General features: G+C 46.2%; 15 non-coding genes across 15 annotated transcripts; all 15 read right to left on the bottom strand.

Annotated features, from left to right (window-relative positions):
• Positions 1-1062: 1062 nt before the first annotated feature.
• Positions 1063-1136, bottom strand: TRNAN-GUU (transfer RNA asparagine (anticodon GUU)). Its single transcript has one exon. It is a non-coding gene; the product is annotated as a tRNA-Asn (tRNA).
• Positions 1137-2674: 1538 nt separating this feature from the next.
• On the bottom strand, positions 2675-2746 carry TRNAW-CCA (transfer RNA tryptophan (anticodon CCA)). Its single transcript has one exon. It is a non-coding gene; the product is annotated as a tRNA-Trp (tRNA).
• Positions 2747-4921: 2175 nt separating this feature from the next.
• Positions 4922-4993, bottom strand: TRNAW-CCA (transfer RNA tryptophan (anticodon CCA)). Its single transcript has one exon. It is a non-coding gene; the product is annotated as a tRNA-Trp (tRNA).
• Positions 4994-5306: 313 nt separating this feature from the next.
• On the bottom strand, positions 5307-5380 carry TRNAN-GUU (transfer RNA asparagine (anticodon GUU)). Its single transcript has one exon. It is a non-coding gene; the product is annotated as a tRNA-Asn (tRNA).
• A 1790-nt stretch (positions 5381-7170) lies between these two features.
• Positions 7171-7242, bottom strand: TRNAW-CCA (transfer RNA tryptophan (anticodon CCA)). Its single transcript has one exon. It is a non-coding gene; the product is annotated as a tRNA-Trp (tRNA).
• Positions 7243-7555: 313 nt separating this feature from the next.
• TRNAN-GUU (transfer RNA asparagine (anticodon GUU)) lies at positions 7556-7629 on the bottom strand. Its single transcript has one exon. It is a non-coding gene; the product is annotated as a tRNA-Asn (tRNA).
• A 1790-nt stretch (positions 7630-9419) lies between these two features.
• On the bottom strand, positions 9420-9491 carry TRNAW-CCA (transfer RNA tryptophan (anticodon CCA)). The gene has a single exon. It is a non-coding gene; the product is annotated as a tRNA-Trp (tRNA).
• A 313-nt stretch (positions 9492-9804) lies between these two features.
• Positions 9805-9878, bottom strand: TRNAN-GUU (transfer RNA asparagine (anticodon GUU)). Its single transcript has one exon. It is a non-coding gene; the product is annotated as a tRNA-Asn (tRNA).
• Positions 9879-13917: 4039 nt separating this feature from the next.
• On the bottom strand, positions 13918-13989 carry TRNAW-CCA (transfer RNA tryptophan (anticodon CCA)). Its single transcript has one exon. It is a non-coding gene; the product is annotated as a tRNA-Trp (tRNA).
• Positions 13990-14302: 313 nt separating this feature from the next.
• Positions 14303-14376, bottom strand: TRNAN-GUU (transfer RNA asparagine (anticodon GUU)). Its single transcript has one exon. It is a non-coding gene; the product is annotated as a tRNA-Asn (tRNA).
• A 1789-nt stretch (positions 14377-16165) lies between these two features.
• TRNAW-CCA (transfer RNA tryptophan (anticodon CCA)) lies at positions 16166-16237 on the bottom strand. The gene has a single exon. It is a non-coding gene; the product is annotated as a tRNA-Trp (tRNA).
• Positions 16238-18414: 2177 nt separating this feature from the next.
• Positions 18415-18486, bottom strand: TRNAW-CCA (transfer RNA tryptophan (anticodon CCA)). The gene has a single exon. It is a non-coding gene; the product is annotated as a tRNA-Trp (tRNA).
• Positions 18487-18799: 313 nt separating this feature from the next.
• TRNAN-GUU (transfer RNA asparagine (anticodon GUU)) lies at positions 18800-18873 on the bottom strand. Its single transcript has one exon. It is a non-coding gene; the product is annotated as a tRNA-Asn (tRNA).
• Positions 18874-20663: 1790 nt separating this feature from the next.
• TRNAW-CCA (transfer RNA tryptophan (anticodon CCA)) lies at positions 20664-20735 on the bottom strand. Its single transcript has one exon. It is a non-coding gene; the product is annotated as a tRNA-Trp (tRNA).
• A 313-nt stretch (positions 20736-21048) lies between these two features.
• Positions 21049-21122, bottom strand: TRNAN-GUU (transfer RNA asparagine (anticodon GUU)). The gene has a single exon. It is a non-coding gene; the product is annotated as a tRNA-Asn (tRNA).
• Positions 21123-21499: the final 377 nt, after the last annotated feature.

Genomic DNA, 21499 nt, shown 5'->3' on the forward strand with positions numbered 1-21499 from the left:
GGGAAATGGGGGAAGGTGCTGTGAAGCCCTCTCGCTGACAATGTCTCTCTTGTCTATAATGTATCTATGAGAGAGAGAGAAATAGGCAATGCGAGAGTGAAAAAGTAAAATGGAAATGTGTCTACTGAGACCAGTATAAGGGGAAATCCTCACAATCCAGGACCGACAGTTGATTGGGAGGGCGCTTACAGGTTTCCGACACCAGACCGGTACCTGAACTCACAAACCCAAACTGCAAAGTGATGGGCATTGCCACTAGACTGCCGACCCCCTTTCGGGGCCCCAACATATATCCTTTAGTCACACCTAGAGTTCCCAGGACAGTGCAGCATTCAGCGATTACACGAAAATATTGACAGCGCTAGGAGGCCATGCAAATGGCAGAGGTATGCTTTACAAAGACCACGTAGCGTGCACAAAACAGCACATCAGTCAGGCCCACTTGAAGAGATGGTAAAGAGGAAATACTTCTGCTGCATCCAGTAAAACATAGAGATTGGCCTGCTTTAAAGGTTGACCATGTCCTTCATGGGTGTCTGTCAATATGATACTTCCCTGCTGCAAAGCTTACATTCGAAACGCCAGAACAACTAGGCCCAGAGCACAAAGATGCAGTCAGGTTGAAATAACGAGATACTGAAGAGCAATTTTGTATTTCAGACTGGGAAAAGCAAATATGACCCCGACGTGATTTGAACACGCAACCTTCTGATCTAGAGTCAGACGCGCTACCATTGCGCCACGAGGTCCTTGTGGCAATCCACCTGGTGTGTCTGATGACAGAATAAAGGTAGGAGACGTACATGCACCTGCAGAGCCTGATTGCTTCTTTAGGTAGACTGGCTAGGATAGCTTCCTTCTGTGCATCAGTACACGCTGCAGCCAAACCCTTCCCATGAAGTCTTGATGTTTATGAATTGAATGGCAAGTTTTGAAAAACTAAAGCAAGCAAGAAGAATTGCTTGCAGTTTATTGGATTTTTTGGACGTCAGCAGACGAGACCTGCGAGAGGTAAACAGAAGTTCATAGTTGGTCAAGCTGAATTTTTGAGCCGAAATGCATCGTCCCTGGGTGGGCTTGAACCACCAACCTTTCGGTTAACAGCCGGATGCGCTAACCGATTGCGCCACAGAGACTCATGTAGTGCTTACACAGGGGCCTGATTGGTGTGCTGTTTGCTTATGCTTCCCAGGCAACCTGAAAACATTTCTAAAATAGCTCTTTTTCCCACAGCAAATCAGGGTATCAAGCACTTCCCTACCGCCCCTAATCCACAAACACAGGGGATTTAGTAGAGGACAGAGCCCATCAACAGTGCACCAAATGTCCTCTGTGTAGGCATAACTTGCTATGAGGAGAAAGCCACGCCTCTCTTAGCACTGCAGTACATTAGACTGCTCCCTTGCTTCCCTGAGTCCCCAAATACACAACCACCTTGGGCACAATAGAAGACACATTCCAGCAGATTTAGCAAGAGTGCACCAAGGTTTCTATATGTAGGTACCTTGCTGAGAAGAAAGACCTGCAGTTGCATTCTTCTGTTAAAAGAGGGCAGCAGAGTGCACCAAGAGAACTTGGGGGAAGTAGCTTATGTTAACTACTTGCCATGCTCTTTATAGATCCCTCTGTTTGACTGGGTGAATTCTAATTTCTGGGGTAGAATAAGCAATTTTTGGATCTAGATGCTGTGCGCAACAGGAATGCTATATACTGCACTGTACTGCTACTGAAAAGTTACCAATTTTACAGGATGTTCAGGTAAGCTTTGTTTCAGAAAACAACTTGCTAGAGGCCCTAGGACAGATTAGTGGGACAAAGGAAGAGGGTTTGGGGATTAGCACATCTCCTATGTAAGGTACTGTCACGCCCGAGACAACTCTGAGTGCCACCTCAAATTCTAAGAAATGCGAACTAGGGTCCTACGCTGTTTATGGCCAGTGGATCTTTGTGTTTCAGACAAATGTGCACGCCTCCCAGAGCCCCTTGCAATGCACTTAGGGAAATGGGGGAAGGTGCTGTGAAGCCCTCTCGCTGACAATGGCTCTCTTGTCTATAATGTATCTATGAGAGAGAGAGAAATAGGCAATGCGAGAGTGAAAAAGTAAAATGGAAATGTGTCTACTGAGACCAGTATAAGGGGAAATCCTCACAATCCAGGACCGACAGTTGATTGGGAGGGCGCTTACAGGTTTCCGACACCAGACCGGTACCTGAACTCAAAAACCCAAACTGCAAAGTGATGGGCATTGCCACTAGACTGCCAACCCCCTTTCGGGGCCCCAGCATATATCCTTTAGTCACACCTAGAGTTCCCAGGACAGTGCAGCATTCAGCGATTACACGAAAATATTGACAGTGCTAGGAGGCCATGCAAATGGCAGAGGTATGCTTTACAAAGCCCACGTAGCGTGCACAAAACAGCACATCAGTCAGGCCCACTTGAAGAGATGGTAAAGAGGAAATACTTCTGCTGCATCCAGTAAAACATAGAGATTGGCCTGCTTTAAAGGTTGACCATGTCCTTCATGGGTGTCTGTCAATATGATACTTCCCTGCTGCAAAGTTTACATTCGAAACGCCAGAACAACTAGGCCCAGAGCACAAAGATGCAGTCAGGTTGAAATAACGAGATACTGAAGAGCAATTTTGTATTTCAGAGTGGGAAAAGCAAATATGACCCCGACGTGATTTGAACACGCAACCTTCTGATCTGGAGTCAGACGCACTACCATTGCGCCACGAGGTCCTTGGCAGTCCACCTGGTGTGTCTGATGACAGAATAAAGGTAGGAGACGTACATGCACCTGCAGAGCCTCATTGCTTCTTTAAGTAGACTGGCTAGGATAGCTTCCTTCTGTGCATCAGTACACGCTGCAGCCAAACCCTTCCCATGAAGTCTTGATGTTTATGAATTGAATGGCAAGTTTTGAAAAACTAAAGCAAGCGAGAAGAATTGCTTGCAGTTTATTGGATTTTTTGGACGTCAGCAGACGAGACCTGCGAGAGGTAAACAGAAGTCCATAGTTGGTCACGCTGAATTTTTGAGCCAAAATGCACCGTCCCTGGGTGGGCTTGAACCACCAACCTTTCGGTTAACAGCCAAACGTGCTAACCGATTGCGCCACAGAGACTCATGCAGTTCTTACACAGGGGCCTGATTGGTGTGCTGTTTGCTTATGCTTCCCAGGCAACCTGAAAATATTTCTAAAATAGCTCTATTTCCCACAGCAAATCAGGGTATCAAGCACTTCCCTACCTCCCCTAATCCACAAACACAGGGGATTTAGTAGAGGACAGAGCCCATCAACAGTGCACCAAATGTCCTCTGTGTAGGCATAACTTGCTATGAGGAGAAATCCACAGTTGCGCACTTGTGTTAAAAGGGGACAGTAGGCTGAACCCAGAGAACACGGGAGAAATGACTCAGGTTTACTGAGTGGAACACTCTGTGTCTTTGTGCCAAAAACAGCAGCGTATTTTCGGTTAACAGCCGAACGCGCTAACCAATTGCGCCACAGAGACTCACTGGCATGTGTGTTCTGCCTTTGGCCTGATTGCATTGCTATTTTTTTCTGATTGGCAGAAAACCTGAACTTTTTTCAGAAAAAGGCATGCCTCTCTTAGCACTGCAGTGCATTACACAGCTCCCTTTCTTCCCTGAGTCCCCAAATACACAACCACCTTGGGCACAATAGAAGACACATTCCAGCAGATTTAGCAAGAGTGCACCAAGGTTTCTATATGTAGGTACCTTGCTGAGAAGCAAGACCTGCAGTTGCATTCTTCTGTTACAAGAGGGCAGCAGAGGGCACCAAGAGAACTTGGGGGAAGTAGCTTATGTTAACTACTTGCCATGCTCTTTATAGATCCCTAAGTTTGACTGGGTGAATTCTAATTTCTGGGGTAGAGTAAGCAATTTTTGGATCTAGAACCTGTGCGCAACAGGAATGCTATATACTGCACTGTACTGCTACTGAAAAGTTACCAATTTTACAGGATGTTCAGGTAAGCTTTGTTTCAGAAAACAACTTGCTAGAGGCCCTAGGACAGATTACTGGGACAAAGGAAGAGGGTTTGGGGATTAGCACATCTCCTATGAAAGGTACAGTCACGCCCGAGACAACTCTGAGTGTCACCTCAAATTCTAAGAAATGCAAACTAGGGACCTACGCTTTTTATTGCCAGTGGATCTTTGTGTTTCAGACAAATGTGCACGCCTCCCAGAGCCCCTTGCAATGCACTTAGGGAAATGGGGGAAGGTGCTGTGAAGCCCTCTCGCTGACAATGTCTCTCTTGTCTATAATGTGTCTATGAGAGAGAGAGAAATAGGCAATGCGAGAGTGAAAAAGTAAAATGGAAATGTGTCTACTGAGACCAGTATAAGGGGAAATCCTCACAATCCAGGACCGACAGTTGATTGGGAGGGCGCTTACAGGTTTCCGACACCAGACCGGTACCTGAACTCACAAACCCAAACTGCAAAGTGATGGGCATTGCCACTAGACTGCCGACCCCCTTTCGGGGCCCCAGCATATATCCTTTAGTCACACCTAGAGTTCCCAGGACAGTGCAGCATTCAGCGATTACACGAAAATATTGACAGCGCTAGGAGGCCATGCAAATGGCAGAGGTATGCTTTACAAAGCCCACGTAGCGTGCACAAAACAGCACATCAGTCAGGCCCACTTGAAGAGATGGTAAAGAGGAAATACTTCTGCTGCATCCAGTAAAACATAGAGATTGGCCTGCTTTAAAGGTTGACCATGTCCTTCATGGGTGTCTGTCAATATGATACTTCCCTGCTGCAAAGCTTACATTCGAAACGCCAGAACAACTAAGCCCAGAGCACAAAGATGCAGTCAGGTTGAAATAACGAGATACTGAAGAGCAATTTTGTATTTCAGAGTGGGAAAAGCAAATATGACCCCGACGTGATTTGAACACGCAACCTTCTGATCTGGAGTCAGACGCGCTACCATTGCGCCATGAGGTCCTTGTGGCAGTCCACCTGGTGTGTCTGATGACAGAATAAAGGTAGGAGACTTACATGCACCTGCAGAGCCTCATTGCTTCTTTAAGTAGACTGGCTAGGATAGCTTCCTTCTGTGCATCAGTACATGCTGCAGCCAAACCCTTCCCATGAACTCTTGATGTTTATGAATTGAATTGCAAGTTTTGAAAAACTAAAGCAAGCGAGAAGAATTGCTTGCAGTTTATTGGATTTTTTGGACGTCAGCAGACGAGACCTGCGAGAGGTAAACAGAAGTTCATAGTTGGTCATGCTGAATTTTTGAGCCAAAATGCATCGTCCCTGGGTGGGCTTGAACCACCAACCTTTCGGTTAACAGCCGAACGTGCTAACCGATTGCGCCACAGAGACTCATGCAGTGCTTACACTAGGGCCTGATTGGTGTGCTGTTTGCTTATGCTCCCCAGGCAACCTGAAAATATTTCTAAAATAGCTCTATTTCCCACAGCAAATCAGGGTATCAAGCACTTCCCTACCTCCCGTAATCCACAAACACAGGGTATTTAGTAGAGGACAGAGCCCATCAACAGTGCACCAAATGCCCTCTGTGTAGGCATAACTTGCTATGAGGAGAAAGCCACAGTTGCGCACTTGTGTTAAAAGGGGACAGTAGGCTGAACCCAGAGAACACAGGAGAAATGACTCAGGTTTACTGAGTGGAACACTCTGTGTCTTTGTGCCCAAAACAGCAGCGTCTTTTCGGTTAGCAGCCGAACGCGCTAACCAATTGCGCCACAGAGACTCACTGGCATGTGTGTTCTGCCTTTGGCCTGATTGCATTGCTATTTTTTTCTGATTGGCAGAAAACCTGAACTTTTTTCTGAAAAAGGCATGCCTCTCTTAGCACTGCAGTGCATTAGACTGCTCCCTTGCTTCCCTGAGTCCCCAAATACACAACCACCTTGGGCACAATAGAAGACACATTCCAGCAGATTTAGCAAGAGTGCACCAAGGATTCTATATGTAGGTACCTTGCTGAGAAGCAAGACCTGCAGTTGCATTCTTCTGTTAAAAGAGGGCAGCAGAGTGCACCAAGAGAACTTGGGGGAAGTAGCTTATGTTAACTACTTGCCATGCTCTTTATAGATCCCTCTGTTTGACTGGGTGAATTCTAATTTCTGGGGTAGAGTAAGCAATTTTTGGATCTAGATGCTGTGCGCAAGAGGAATGCTATATACTCCACTGTACTGCTACTGAAAAGTTACCAATTTTACAGGATGTTCAGGTAAGCTTTGTTTCAGAAAACAACTTGCTAGAGGCACTAAGACAGATTACTGGGACAAAGGAAGAGGGTTTGGGGATTAGCACATCTCCTATGAAAGGTACAGTCACGCCCGAGACAACTCTGAGTGTCACCTCAAATTCTAAGAAATGCAAACTAAGGACCTACGCTTTTTATTGCCAATGGATCTTTGTGTTTCAGACAAATGTGCACGCCTCCCAGAGCCCCTTGCAATGCACTTAGGGAAAGGGGGGAAGGTGCTGTGAAGCCCTCTCGCTGACAATGTCTCTCTTGTCTATAATGTAACTATGAGAGAGAGAGAAATAGGCAATGCGAGAGTGAAAAAGTAAAATGGAAATGTGTCTACTGAGACCAGTATAAGGGGAAATCCTCACAATCCAGGACCGACAGTTGATTGGGAGGGCGCTTACAGGTTTCCGACACCAGACCGGTACCTGAACTCACAAACCCAAACTGCAAAGTGATGCCCATTGCCACTAGACTGCCGACCCCCTTTCGGGGCCCCAACATATATCCTTTAGTCACACCTAGAGTTCCCAGGACAGTGCAGCATTCAGCGATTACACGAAAATATTGAAAGCGCAAGGAGGCCATGCAAATGGCAGAGGTATGCTTTACAAAGCCCACGTAGCGTGCACAAAACAGCACATCAGTCAGGCCCACTTGAAGAGATGGTAAAGAGGAAATACTTCTGCTGCATCCAGTAAAACATAGAGATTGGCCTGCTTTAAAGGTTGACCATGTCCTTCATGGGTGTCTGTCAATATGATACTTCCCTGCTGCAAAGTTTACATTCGAAACGCCAGAACAACTAGGCCCAGAGCACAAAGATGCAGTCAGGTTGAAATAACGAGATACTGAAGAGCAATTTTGTATTTCAGAGTGGGAAAAGGAAGTATGACCCCGAAGTGATTTGAACACACAACCTTCTGATCTGGAGTCAGACGCACTACCATTGCGCCACGAGGTCCTTGTGGCAATCCACCTGGTGTGTCTGATGACAGAATAAAGGTAGGAGACGTACATCCACCTGCAGAGCCTCATTGCTTCTTTAGGTAGACTGGCTAGGATAGCTTCCTTCTGTGCAATAGTACACGCTGCAGCCAAACCCTTCCCATGAAGTCTTGATGTTTATGAATTGAATGGCAAGTTTTAAAAAACTAAAGCAAGCGAGAAGAATTGCTTACAGTTTATTGGATTTTTTGGACGTCAGCAGACGAGACCTGCGAGAGGTAAACAGAAGTTCATAGTTGGTCATGCTGAATTTTTGAGCCAAAATGCATCGTCCCTGGGTGGGCTTGAACCACCAACCTTTCGGTTAACAGCCGAACGCGCTAACCGATTGCGCCACAGAGACTCATGCAGTGCTTACACTGGGGCCTGATTGGTGTGCTGTTTGCTTATGCTTCCCAGGCAACCTGAAAATATTTCTAAAATAGCTCTATTTCCCACAGCAAATCAGGGTATCAAGCACTTCCCTACCTCCCCTAATCCACAAACACAGGGGATTTAGTAGAGGACAGAGCCCATCAACAGTGCACCAAATGCCCTCTGTGTAGGCATAACTTGCTATGAGGAGAAAGCCACAGTTGCGCACTTGTGTTAAAAGGGGACAGTAGGCTGAACCCAGAGAACACGGGAGAAATGACTCAGGTTTACTGAGTGGAACACTCTGTGTCTTTGTGCCCAAAACAGCAGCGTCTTTTCGGTTAGCAGCCGAACGCGCTAACCAATTGCGCCACAGAGACTCACTGGCATGTGTGTTCTGCCTTTGGCCTGATTGCATTGCTATTTTTTTCTGATTGGCAGAAAACCTGAACTTTTTTCTGAAAAAGGCATGCCTCTCTTAGCACTGCAGTGCATTAGACTGCTCCCTTGCTTCCCTGAGTCCCCAAATACACAACCACCTTGGGCACAATAGAAGACACATTCCAGCAGATTTAGCAAGAGTGCACCAAGGATTCTATATGTAGGTACCTTGCTGAGAAGCAAGACCTGCAGTTGCATTCTTCTGTTAAAAGAGGGCAGCAGAGTGCACCAAGAGAACTTGGGGGAAGTAGCTTATGTTAACTACTTGCCATGCTCTTTATAGATCCCTCTGTTTGACTGGGTGAATTCTAATTTCTGGGGTAGAGTAAGCAATTTTTGGATCTAGATGCTGTGCGCAAGAGGAATGCTATATACTCCACTGTACTGCTACTGAAAAGTTACCAATTTTACAGGATGTTCAGGTAAGCTTTGTTTCAGAAAACAACTTGCTAGAGGCACTAAGACAGATTACTGGGACAAAGGAAGAGGGTTTGGGGATTAGCACATCTCCTATGAAAGGTACAGTCACGCCCGAGACAACTCTGAGTGTCACCTCAAATTCTAAGAAATGCAAACTAAGGACCTACGCTTTTTATTGCCAATGGATCTTTGTGTTTCAGACAAATGTGCACGCCTCCCAGAGCCCCTTGCAATGCACTTAGGGAAAGGGGGGAAGGTGCTGTGAAGCCCTCTCGCTGACAATGTCTCTCTTGTCTATAATGTAACTATGAGAGAGAGAGAAATAGGCAATGCGAGAGTGAAAAAGTAAAATGGAAATGTGTCTACTGAGACCAGTATAAGGGGAAATCCTCACAATCCAGGACCGACAGTTGATTGGGAGGGCGCTTACAGGTTTCCGACACCAGACCGGTACCTGAACTCACAAACCCAAACTGCAAAGTGATGCCCATTGCCACTAGACTGCCGACCCCCTTTCGGGGCCCCAACATATATCCTTTAGTCACACCTAGAGTTCCCAGGACAGTGCAGCATTCAGCGATTACACGAAAATATTGAAAGCGCAAGGAGGCCATGCAAATGGCAGAGGTATGCTTTACAAAGCCCACGTAGCGTGCACAAAACAGCACATCAGTCAGGCCCACTTGAAGAGATGGTAAAGAGGAAATACTTCTGCTGCATCCAGTAAAACATAGAGATTGGCCTGCTTTAAAGGTTGACCATGTCCTTCATGGGTGTCTGTCAATATGATACTTCCCTGCTGCAAAGTTTACATTCGAAACGCCAGAACAACTAGGCCCAGAGCACAAAGATGCAGTCAGGTTGAAATAACGAGATACTGAAGAGCAATTTTGTATTTCAGAGTGGGAAAAGGAAGTATGACCCCGAAGTGATTTGAACACACAACCTTCTGATCTGGAGTCAGACGCACTACCATTGCGCCACGAGGTCCTTGTGGCAATCCACCTGGTGTGTCTGATGACAGAATAAAGGTAGGAGACGTACATCCACCTGCAGAGCCTCATTGCTTCTTTAGGTAGACTGGCTAGGATAGCTTCCTTCTGTGCAATAGTACACGCTGCAGCCAAACCCTTCCCATGAAGTCTTGATGTTTATGAATTGAATGGCAAGTTTTGAAAAACTAAAGCAAGCGAGAAGAATTGCTTACAGTTTATTGGATTTTTTGGACGTCAGCAGACGAGACCTGCGAGAGGTAAACAGAAGTTCATAGTTGGTCATGCTGAATTTTTGAGCCAAAATGCATCGTCCCTGGGTGGGCTTGAACCACCAACCTTTCGGTTAACAGCCGAACGCGCTAACCGATTGCGCCACAGAGACTCATGCAGTGCTTACACTGGGGCCTGATTGGTGTGCTGTTTGCTTATGCTTCCCAGGCAACCTGAAAATATTTCTAAAATAGCTCTATTTCCCACAGCAAATCAGGGTATCAAGCACTTCCCTACCTCCCCTAATCCACAAACACAGGGGATTTAGTAGAGGACAGAGCCCATCAACAGTGCACCAAATGTCCTCTGTGTAGGCATAACTTGCTATGAGGAGAAAGCCACAGTTGCGCACTTGTGTTAAAAGGGGACAGTAGGCTGAACCCAGAGAACACGGGAGAAATGACTCAGGTTTACTGAGTGGAACACTCTGTGTCTTTGTGCCAAAAACAGCAGCGTCTTTTCGGTTAACAGCCGAACGCGCTAACCAATTGTGCCACAGAGACTCACTGGCATGTGTGTTCTGCCTTTGGCCTGATTGCATTGCTATTTTTTTCTGATTGGCAGAAAACCTGAACTTTTTTCTGAAAAAGGCATGCCTCTCTTAGCACTGCAGTGCATTAGACTGCTCCCTTGCTTCCCTGAGTCCCCAAATACACAACCACCTTGGGCACAATAGAAGACACATTCCAGCAGATTTAGCAAGAGTGCACGAAGGTTTCTATATGTAGGTACCTTGCTGAGAAGCAAGACTTGCAGTTGCATTCTTCTGTTAAAAGAGGGCAGCAGAGTGCACCAAGAGAACTTGGGGGAAGTAGCTTATGTTAACTACTTGCCATGCTCTTTATAGATCCCTCTGTTTGACTGGGTGAATTCTAATTTCTGGGGTAGAGTAAGCAATTTTTGGATCTAGATGCTGTGCGCAACAGGAATGCTATATACTGCACTGTACTGCTACTGAAAAGTTACCAATTTTACAGGATGTTCAGGTAAGCTTTGTTTCAGAAAACAACTTGCTAGAGGCACTAAGACAGATTACTGGGACAAAGGAAGAGGGTTTGGGGATTAGCACATCTCCTATGAAAGGTACAGTCACGCCCGAGACAACTCTGAGTGTCACCTCAAATTCTAAGAAATGCAAACTAGGGACCCACGCTTTTTATTGCCAGTGGATCTTTGTGTTTCAGACAAATGTGCACGCCTCCCAGAGCCCCTTGCAATGCACTTAGGGAAATGGGGGAAGGTGCTGTGAAGCCCTCTCGCTGACAATGTCTCTCTTGTCTATAATGTATCTATGAGAGAGAGAGAAATAGGCAATGCGAGAGTGAAAAAGTAAAATGGAAATGTGTCTACTGAGACCAGTATAAGGGGAAATCCTCACAATACAGGACCGACAGTTGATTGGGAGGGCGCTTACAGGTTTCCGACACCAGACCGGTACCTGAACTCACAAACCCAAACTGCAAAGTGATGGGCATTGCCACTAGACTGCCGACCCCCTTTCGGGGCCCCAACATATATCCTTTAGTCACACCTAGAGTTCCCAGGACAGTGCAGCATTCAGCGATTACACGAAAATATTGACAGCGCTAGGAGGCCATGCAAATGGCAGAGGTATGCTTTACAAAGCCCACGTAGCGTGCACAAAACAGCACATCAGTCAGGCCCACTTGAAGAGATGGTAAAGAGGAAATACTTCTGCTGCATCCAGTAAAACATAGAGATTGGCCTGCTTTAAAGGTTGACCATGTCCTTCATGGGTGTCTGTCAATATGATACTTCCCTGCTGCAAAGCTTACATTCGAAACGCCAGAACAACTAGGCCCAGAGCACAAAGATGCAGTCAGGTTGAAATAACGAGATACTGAAGAGCAATTTTGTATTTCAGAGTGGGAAAAGCAAATATGACCCCGACGTGATTTGAACACGCAACCTTCTGATCTAAAGTCAGACGCGCTACCATTGCGCCACGAGGTCCTTGTGGCAATCCACCTGGTGTGTCTGATGACAGAATAAATGTAGGAGACGTACATGCACCTGCAGAGCCTCATTGCTTCTTTAGGTAGACTGGCTAGGATAGCTTCCTTCTCTGCATCCGTACACGCTGCAGCCAAACCCTTCCCATGAAGTCTTGATGTTTATGAATTGAATGGCAAGTTTTGAAAAACTAAAGCAAGCGAGAAGAATTGCTTGCAGTTTATTGGATTTTTTGGACGTCAGCAGACGAGACCTGCGAGAGGTAAACAGAAGTTCATAGTTGGTCATGCTGAATTTTTGAGCCAAAATGCATCGTCCCTGGGTGGGCTTGAACCACCAACTTTTTGGTTAACAGCCGAACGCGCTAACCGATTGCGCCACAGAGACTCATGCAGTGCTTACACTGGGGCCTGATTGGTGTGCTGTTTGCTTATGCTCCCCAGGCAACCTGAAAATATTTCTAAAATAGCTCTATTTCCCACAGCAAATCAGTGTATCAAGTACTTCCCTACCTCCTGTAATCCACAAACACAGGGGATTTAGTAGAGGACAGAGCCCATCAACAGTGCACCAAATGCCCTCTGTGTAGGCATAACTTGCTATGAGGAGAAAGCCACAGTTGCGCACTTGTGTTAAAAGGGGACAGTAGGCTGAACCCAGAGAACACGGGAGAAATGACTCAGGTTTACTGAGTGGAACACTCTGTGTCTTTGTGCCCAAAACAGCAGCGTCTTTTCGGTTAACAGCCGAACGCGCTAACCAATTGCGCCACAGAGACTCACTGGCATGTGTGTTCTGCCTTTGGCCTGATTGCATTGCTATTTTTTTCTGATTGGCACAAAACCTGAACTTTTTTCTGAAAAAGGCATGCCTCTCTTAGCACTGCAGTGCATTAGACTGCTCCCTTGCTTCCCTGAGTCCCCAAATACACAACCACCTTGGGCACAATAGAAGACACATTCCAGCAGATTTAGCAAGAGTGCACCAAGGTTTCTATATGTAGGTACCTTGCTGAGAAGCAAGACCTGCAGTTGCATTCTTCTGTTAAAAGAGGGCAGCAGAGTGCACCAAGAGAACTTGGGGGAAGTAGCTTATGTTAACTACTTGCCATGATCTTTATAGATCCCTCTATTTGACTGGGTGAATTCTAATTTCTGGGGTAGAGTAAGCAATTTTTGGATCTAGATGCTGTGCGCAACAGGAATGCTATATACTGCACTGTACTGCTACTAAAAAGTTACCAATTTTACAGGATGTTCAGGTAAGCTTTGTTTCAGAAAACAACTTGCTAGAGGCCCTAGGACAGATTACTGGGACAAAGGAAGAGAGTTTGGGGATTAGCACATCTCCTATGAAAGGTACAGTCACGCCCGAGACAACTCTGAGTGCCTCCTCAAATTCTAAGAAATGCGAACTGGGGTCCTACGCTTTTTATTGCCAGTGGATCTTTGTGTTTCAGACAAATGTGCACGCCTCCCAGAGCCCCATGCAATGCACTTAGGGAAATGGGGGAAGGTGCTGTGAAGCCCTCTCGCTGACAATGTCTCTCTTGTCTATAATGTAACTATGAGAGAGAGAGAAATAGGCAATGCGAGAGTGAAAAAGTAAAATGGAAATGTGTCTACTGAGACCAGTATAAGGGGAAATCCTCACAATCCAGGACCGACAGTTGATTGGGAGGGCGCTTACAGTTTTCTGACACCAGACCGGTACCTGAACTCACAAACCCAAACTGCAAAGTGATGGGCATTGCCACTAGACTGCCGACCCCCTTTCGGGGCCCCAGCATATATCCTTTAGTCACACCTAGAGTTCCCAGGACAGTGCAGCATTCAGCGATTACACGAAAATATTGACAGCGCTAGGAGGCCATGCAAATGGCAGAGGTATGCTTTACAAAGCCCACGTAGTGTGCACAAAACAGCACATCAGTCAGGCCCACTTGAAGAGATGGTAAAGACGAAATACTTCTGCTGCATCCAGTAAAACATAGAGATTGGCCTGCTTTAAAGTTTGACCATGTCCTTCATGGGTGTCTGTCAATATGATACTTCCCTGCTGCAAAGCTTACATTCGAAACGCCAGAACAACTAGGCCCAGAGCACAAAGATGCAGTCAGGTTGAAATAACGAGATACTGAAGAGCAATTTTATATTTCAGAGTGGGAAAAGCAAATATGCCCCCGACGTGATTTGAACACGAAACCTTCTGATCTGGAGTCAGACGCGCTACCATTGCGCCACGAGGTCCTTGCGGCAGTTCACCTGGTGTGTCTGATGACAGAATAAAGGTAGGAGACGTACATGCACCTGCAGAGCCTCATTGCTTCTTTAAGTAGACTGGCTAGGATAGCTTCCTTCTGTGCATCAGTACACGCTGCAGCCAAACCCTTCCCATGAAGTCTTGATGTTTATGAATTGAATGGCAAGTTTTGAAAAACTAAAGCAAGCGAGAAGAATTGCTTGCAGTTTATTGGATTTTTTGGACGTCAGCAGACGAGACCTGCGAGAGGTAAACAGAAGTCCATAGTTGGTCACGCTGAATTTTTGAGCCAAAATGTACCGTCCCTGGGTGGGCTTGAACCACCAACCTTTCGGTTAACAGCCGAACGCGCTAACCGATTGCGCCACTGAGACTCATGCAGTTCTTACACAGGGGCCTGATTGGTGTGCTGTTTGCTTATGCTTCCCAGGCAACCTGAAAATATTTCTAAAATAGCTCTATTTCCCACAGCAAATCAGGGTATCAAGCACTTCCCTACCTCCCCTAATCCACAAACACAGGGGATTTAGTAGAGGACAGAGCCCATCAACAGTGCACCAAATGTCCTCTGTATAGGCATAACTTGCTATGAGGAGAAAGCCACAGTTGCGCACTTGTGTTAAAAGGGGACAGTAGGCTGAACCCAGAGAACACGGGAGAAATGACTCAGGTTTACTGAGTGGAACACTCTGTGTCTTTGTGCCAAAAACAGCAGCGTCTTTTCGGTTAACAGCCGAACGCGCTAACCAATTGCGCCTCAGAGACTCACTGGCATGTGTGTTCTGCCTTTGGCCTGATTGCATTGCTATTTTTTTCTGATTGGCAGAAAACCTGAACTTTTTTCTGAAAAAGGCATGCCTCTCTTAGCACTGCAGTGCATTAGACTGCTCCCTTGCTTCCCTGAGTCCCCAAATACACAACCACCTTGGGCACAATAGAAGACACATTCCAGCAGATTTAGCAAGAGTGCACCAAGGATTCTATATGTAGGTACCTTGCTGAGAAGCAAGACCTGCAGTTGCATTCTTCTGTTAAAAGAGGGCAGCAGAGTGCACCAAGAGAACTTGGGGGAAGTAGCTTATGTTAACTACTTGCCATGCTCTTTATAGATCCCTCTGTTTGACTGGGTGAATTCTAATTTCTGGGGTAGAGTAAGCAATTTTTGGATCTAGATGCTGTGCGCAACAGGAATGCTATATACTGCACTGTACTGCTACTGAAAAGTTACCAATTTTACAGGATGTTCAGGTAAGCTTTGTTTCAGAAAACAACTTGCTAGAGGCACTAAGACAGATTACTGGGACAAAGGAAGAGGGTTTGGGGATTAGCACATCTCCTATGAAAGGTACAGTCACGCCCGAGACAACTCTGAGTGTCACCTCAAATTTTAAGAAATGCAAACTAGGGACCTACGCTTTTTATTGCCAGTGGATCTTTGTGTTTCAGACAAATGTGCACGCCTCCCAGAGCCCCATGCTATGCACTTAGGGAAATGGGGGAAGGTGCTGTGCAACCCTCTCGCTGACAATGTCTCTCTTGTCTATAATGTATCTATGAGAGAGAGAGAAATAGGCAATGCGAGAGTGAAAAAGTAAAATGGAAATGTGTCTACTGAGACCAGTATAAGGGGAAATCCTCACAATCCAGGACCGACAGTTGATTGGGAGGGCGCTTACAGGTTTCCGACACCAGACCGGTACCTGAACTCACAAACCCAAACTGCAAAGTGATGGGCATTGCCACTAGACTGCCGACCCCCTTTCGGGCCCCAGCATATATCCTTTAGTCACACCTAGAGTTCCCAGGACAGTGCAGCATTCAGCGATTACACGAAAATATTGACAGCGCTAGGAGGCCATGCAAATGGCAGAGGTATGCTTTACAAAGCCCACGTAGCGTGCACAAAACAGCACATCAGTCAGGCCCACTTGAAGAGATGGTAAAGAGGAAATACTTCTGCTGCATCCAGTAAAACATAGAGATTGGCCTGCTTTAAAGGTTGACCATGTCCTTCATGGTTGTCTGTCAATATGATACTTCCCTGCTGCAAAGCTTACATTCGAAACGCCAGAACAACTAGGCCCAGAGCACAAAGATGCAGTCAGGTTGAAATAACGAGATACTGAAGAGCAATTTTGTATTTCAGAGTGGGAAAAGGAAGTATGACCCCGACGTGATTTGAACACACAACCTTCTGATCTGGAGTCAGACGCACTACCATTGCGCCACGAGGTCCTTGTGGCAATCCACCTGGTGTGTCTGATGACAGAATAAAGGTAGGAGACGTACATGCACCTGCAGAGCCTCATTGCCTCTTTAGGTAGACTGGCTAGGATAGCTTCCTTCTGTGCATCAGTACACGCTGCAGCCAAACCCTTCCCATGAAGTCTTGATGTTTATGAATTGAATGGCAAGTTTTGAAAAACTAAAGCAAGCGAGAAGAATTGCTTGCAGTTTATTGGATTTTTTGGACGTCAGCAGACGAGACCTGCGAGAGGTAAACAGAAGTCCATAGTTGGTCACGCTGAATTTTTGAGCCAAAATGCACCGTCCCTGGGTGGGCTTGAACCACCAACCTTTCGGTTAACAGCCAAACGTGCTAACCGATTGCGCCACAGAGACTCATGCAGTTCTTACACAGGGGCCTGATTGGTGTGCTGTTTGCTTATGCTTCCCAGGCAACCTGAAAATATTTCTAAAATAGCTCTATTTCCCACAGCAAATCAGGGTATCAAGCACTTCCCTACCTCCCCTAATCCACAAACACAGGGGATTTAGTAGAGGACAGAGCCCATCAACAGTGCACCAAATGTCCTCTGTGTAGGCATAACTTGCTATGAGGAGAAATCCACAGTTGCGCACTTGTGTTAAAAGGGGACAGTAGGCTGAACCCAGAGAACACGGGAGAAATGACTCAGGTTTACTGAGTGGAACACTCTGTGTCTTTGTGCCAAAAACAGCAGCGTATTTTCGGTTAACAGCCGAACGCGCTAACCAATTGCGCCACAGAGACTCACTGGCATGTGTGTTCTGCCTTTGGCCTGATTGCATTGCTATTTTTTTCTGATTGGCAGAAAACCTGAACTTTTTTCAGAAAAAGGCATGCCTCTCTTAGCACTGCAGTGCATTACACAGCTCCCTTTCTTCCCTGAGTCCCCAAATACACAACCACCTTGGGCACAATAGAAGACACATTCCAGCAGATTTAGCAAGAGTGCACCAAGGTTTCTATATGTAGGTACCTTGCTGAGAAGCAAGACCTGCAGTTGCATTCTTCTGTTACAAGAGGGCAGCAGAGGGCACCAAGAGAACTTGGGGGAAGTAGCTTATGTTAACTACTTGCCATGCTCTTTATAGATCCCTAAGTTTGACTGGGTGAATTCTAATTTCTGGGGTAGAGTAAGCAATTTTTGGATCTAGAACCTGTGCGCAACAGGAATGCTATATACTGCACTGTACTGCTACTGAAAAGTTACCAATTTTACAGGATGTTCAGGTAAGCTTTGTTTCAGAAAACAACTTGCTAGAGGCCCTAGGACAGATTACTGGGACAAAGGAAGAGGGTTTGGGGATTAGCACATCTCCTATGAAAGGTACAGTCACGCCCGAGACAACTCTGAGTGTCACCTCAAATTCTAAGAAATGCAAACTAGGGACCTACGCTTTTTATTGCCAGTGGATCTTTGTGTTTCAGACAAATGTGCACGCCTCCCAGAGCCCCTTGCAATGCACTTAGGGAAATGGGGGAAGGTGCTGTGAAGCCCTCTCGCTGACAATGTCTCTCTTGTCTATAATGTGTCTATGAGAGAGAGAGAAATAGGCAATGCGAGAGTGAAAAAGTAAAATGGAAATGTGTCTACTGAGACCAGTATAAGGGGAAATCCTCACAATCCAGGACCGACAGTTGATTGGGAGGGCGCTTACAGGTTTCCGACACCAGACCGGTACCTGAACTCACAAACCCAAACTGCAAAGTGATGGGCATTGCCACTAGACTGCCGACCCCCTTTCGGGGCCCCAGCATATATCCTTTAGTCACACCTAGAGTTCCCAGGACAGTGCAGCATTCAGCGATTACACGAAAATATTGACAGCGCTAGGAGGCCATGCAAATGGCAGAGGTATGCTTTACAAAGCCCACGTAGCGTGCACAAAACAGCACCTCAGTCAGGCCCACTTGAAGAGATGGTAAAGAGGAAATACTTCTGCTGCATCCAGTAAAACATAGAGATTGGCCTGCTTTAAAGGTTGACCATGTCCTTCATGGGTGTCTGTCAATATGATACTTCCCTGCTGCAAAGCTTACATTCGAAACGCCAGAACAACTAAGCCCAGAGCACAAAGATGCAGTCAGGTTGAAATAACGAGATACTGAAGAGCAATTTTGTATTTCAGAGTGGGAAAAGCAAATATGACCCCGACGTGATTTGAACACGCAACCTTCTGATCTGGAGTCAGACGCGCTACCATTGCGCCATGAGGTCCTTGTGGCAGTCCACCTGGTGTGTCTGATGACAGAATAAAGGTAGGAGACTTACATGCACCTGCAGAGCCTCATTGCTTCTTTAAGTAGACTGGCTAGGATAGCTTCCTTCTGTGCATCAGTACATGCTGCAGCCAAACCCTTCCCATGAACTCTTGATGTTTATGAATTGAATTGCAAGTTTTGAAAAACTAAAGCAAGCGAGAAGAATTGCTTGCAGTTTATTGGATTTTTTGGACGTCAGCAGACGAGACCTGCGAGAGGTAAACAGAAGTTCATAGTTGGTCATGCTGAATTTTTGAGCCAAAATGCATCGTCCCTGGGTGGGCTTGAACCACCAACCTTTCGGTTAACAGCCGAACGTGCTAACCGATTGCGCCACAGAGACTCATGCAGTGCTTACACTAGGGCCTGATTGGTGTGCTGTTTGCTTATGCTCCCCAGGCAACCTGAAAATATTTCTAAAATAGCTCTATTTCCCACAGCAAATCAGGGTATCAAGCACTTCCCTACCTCCCGTAATCCACAAACACAGGGTATTTAGTAGAGGACAGAGCCCATCAACAGTGCACCAAATGCCCTCTGTGTAGGCATAACTTGCTATGAGGAGAAAGCCACAGTTGCGCACTTGTGTTAAAAGGGGACAGTAGGCTGAACCCAGAGAACACGGGAGAAATGACTCAGGTTTACTGAGTGGAACACTCTGTGTCTTTGTGCCCAAAACAGCAGCGTCTTTTCGGTTAGCAGCCGAACGCGCTAACCAATTGCGCCACAGAGACTCACTGGCATGTGTGTTCTGCCTTTGGCCTGATTGCATTGCTATTTTTTTCTGATTGGCAGAAAACCTGAACTTTTTTCTGAAAAAGGCATGCCTCTCTTAGCACTGCAGTGCATTAGACTGCTCCCTTGCTTCCCTGAGTCCCCAAATACACAACCACCTTGGGCACAATAGAAGACACATTCCAGCAGATTTAGCAAGAGTGCACCAAGGATTCTATATGTAGGTACCTTGCTGAGAAGCAAGACCTGCAGTTGCATTCTTCTGTTAAAAGAGGGCAGCAGAGTGCACCAAGAGAACTTGGGGGAAGTAGCTTATGTTAACTACTTGCCATGCTCTTTATAGATCCCTCTGTTTGACTGGGTGAATTCTAATTTCTGGGGTAGAGTAAGCAATTTTTGGATCTAGATGCTGTGCGCAAGAGGAATGCTATATACTCCACTGTACTGCTACTGAAAAGTTACCAATTTTACAGGATGTTCAGATAAGCTTTGTTTCAGAAAACAACTTGCTAGAGGCACTAAGACAGATTACTGGGACAAAGGAAGAGGGTTTGGGGATTAGCACATCTCCTATGAAAGGTACAGTCACGCCCGAGACAACTCTGAGTGTCACCTCAAATTCTAAGAAATGCAAACTAAGGACCTACGCTTTTTATTGCCAATGGATCTTTGTGTTTCAGACAAATGTGCACGCCTCCCAGAGCCCCTTGCAATGCACTTAGGGAAAGGGGGGAAGGTGCTGTGAAGCCCTCTCGCTGACAATGTCTCTCTTGTCTATAATGTAACTATGAGAGAGAGAGAAATAGGCAATGCGAGAGTGAAAAAGTAAAATGGAAATGTGTCTACTGAGACCAGTATAAGGGGAAATCCTCACAATCCAGGACCGACAGTTGATTGGGAGGGCGCTTACAGGTTTCCGACACCAGACCGGTACCTGAACTCACAAACCCAAACTGCAAAGTGATGCCCATTGCCACTAGACTGCCGACCCCCTTTCGGGGCCCCAACATATATCCTTTAGTCACACCTAGAGTTCCCAGGACAGTGCAGCATTCAGCGATTACACGAAAATATTGAAAGCGCAAGGAGGCCATGCAAATGGCAGAGGTATGCTTTACAAAGCCCACGTAGCGTGCACAAAACAGCACATCAGTCAGGCCCACTTGAAGAGATGGTAAAGAGGAAATACTTCTGCTGCATCCAGTAAAACATAGAGATTGGCCTGCTTTAAAGGTTGACCATGTCCTTCATGGGTGTCTGTCAATATGATACTTCCCTGCTGCAAAGTTTACATTCGAAACGCCAGAACAACTAGGCCCAGAGCACAAAGATGCAGTCAGGTTGAAATAACGAGATACTGAAGAGCAATTTTGTATTTCAGAGTGGGAAAAGGAAGTATGACCCCGAAGTGATTTGAACACACAACCTTCTGATCTGGAGTCAGACGCACTACCATTGCGCCACGAGGTCCTTGTGGCAATCCACCTGGTGTGTCTGATGACAGAATAAAGGTAGGAGACGTACATCCACCTGCAGAGCCTCATTGCTTCTTTAGGTAGACTGGCTAGGATAGCTTCCTTCTGTGCAATAGTACACGCTGCAGCCAAACCCTTCCCATGAAGTCTTGATGTTTATGAATTGAATGGCAAGTTTTGAAAAACTAAAGCAAGCGAGAAGAATTGCTTACAGTTTATTGGATTTTTTGGACGTCAGCAGACGAGACCTGCGAGAGGTAAACAGAAGTTCATAGTTGGTCATGCTGAATTTTTGAGCCAAAATGCATCGTCCCTGGGTGGGCTTGAACCACCAACCTTTCGGTTAACAGCCGAACGCGCTAACCGATTGCGCCACAGAGACTCATGCAGTGCTTACACTGGGGCCTGATTGGTGTGCTGTTTGCTTATGCTTCCCAGGCAACCTGAAAATATTTCTAAAATAGCTCTATTTCCCACAGCAAATCAGGGTATCAAGCACTTCCCTACCTCCCCTAATCCACAAACACAGGGGATTTAGTAGAGGACAGAGCCCATCAACAGTGCACCAAATGCCCTCTGTGTAGGCATAACTTGCTATGAGGAGAAAGCCACAGTTGCGCACTTGTGTTAAAAGGGGACAGTAGGCTGAACCCAGAGAACACGGGAGAAATGACTCAGGTTTACTGAGTGGAACACTCTGTGTCTTTGTGCCCAAAACAGCAGCGTCTTTTCGGTTAGCAGCCGAACGCGCTAACCAAT

The sequence above is a fragment of the Ambystoma mexicanum genome, chromosome 11, assembly GCF_040938575.1.
Source record: "Ambystoma mexicanum isolate Mex_15411 chromosome 11, UKY_AmexF1_1, whole genome shotgun sequence".
Classification (NCBI taxonomy): domain Eukaryota; kingdom Metazoa; phylum Chordata; class Amphibia; order Caudata; family Ambystomatidae; genus Ambystoma; species Ambystoma mexicanum.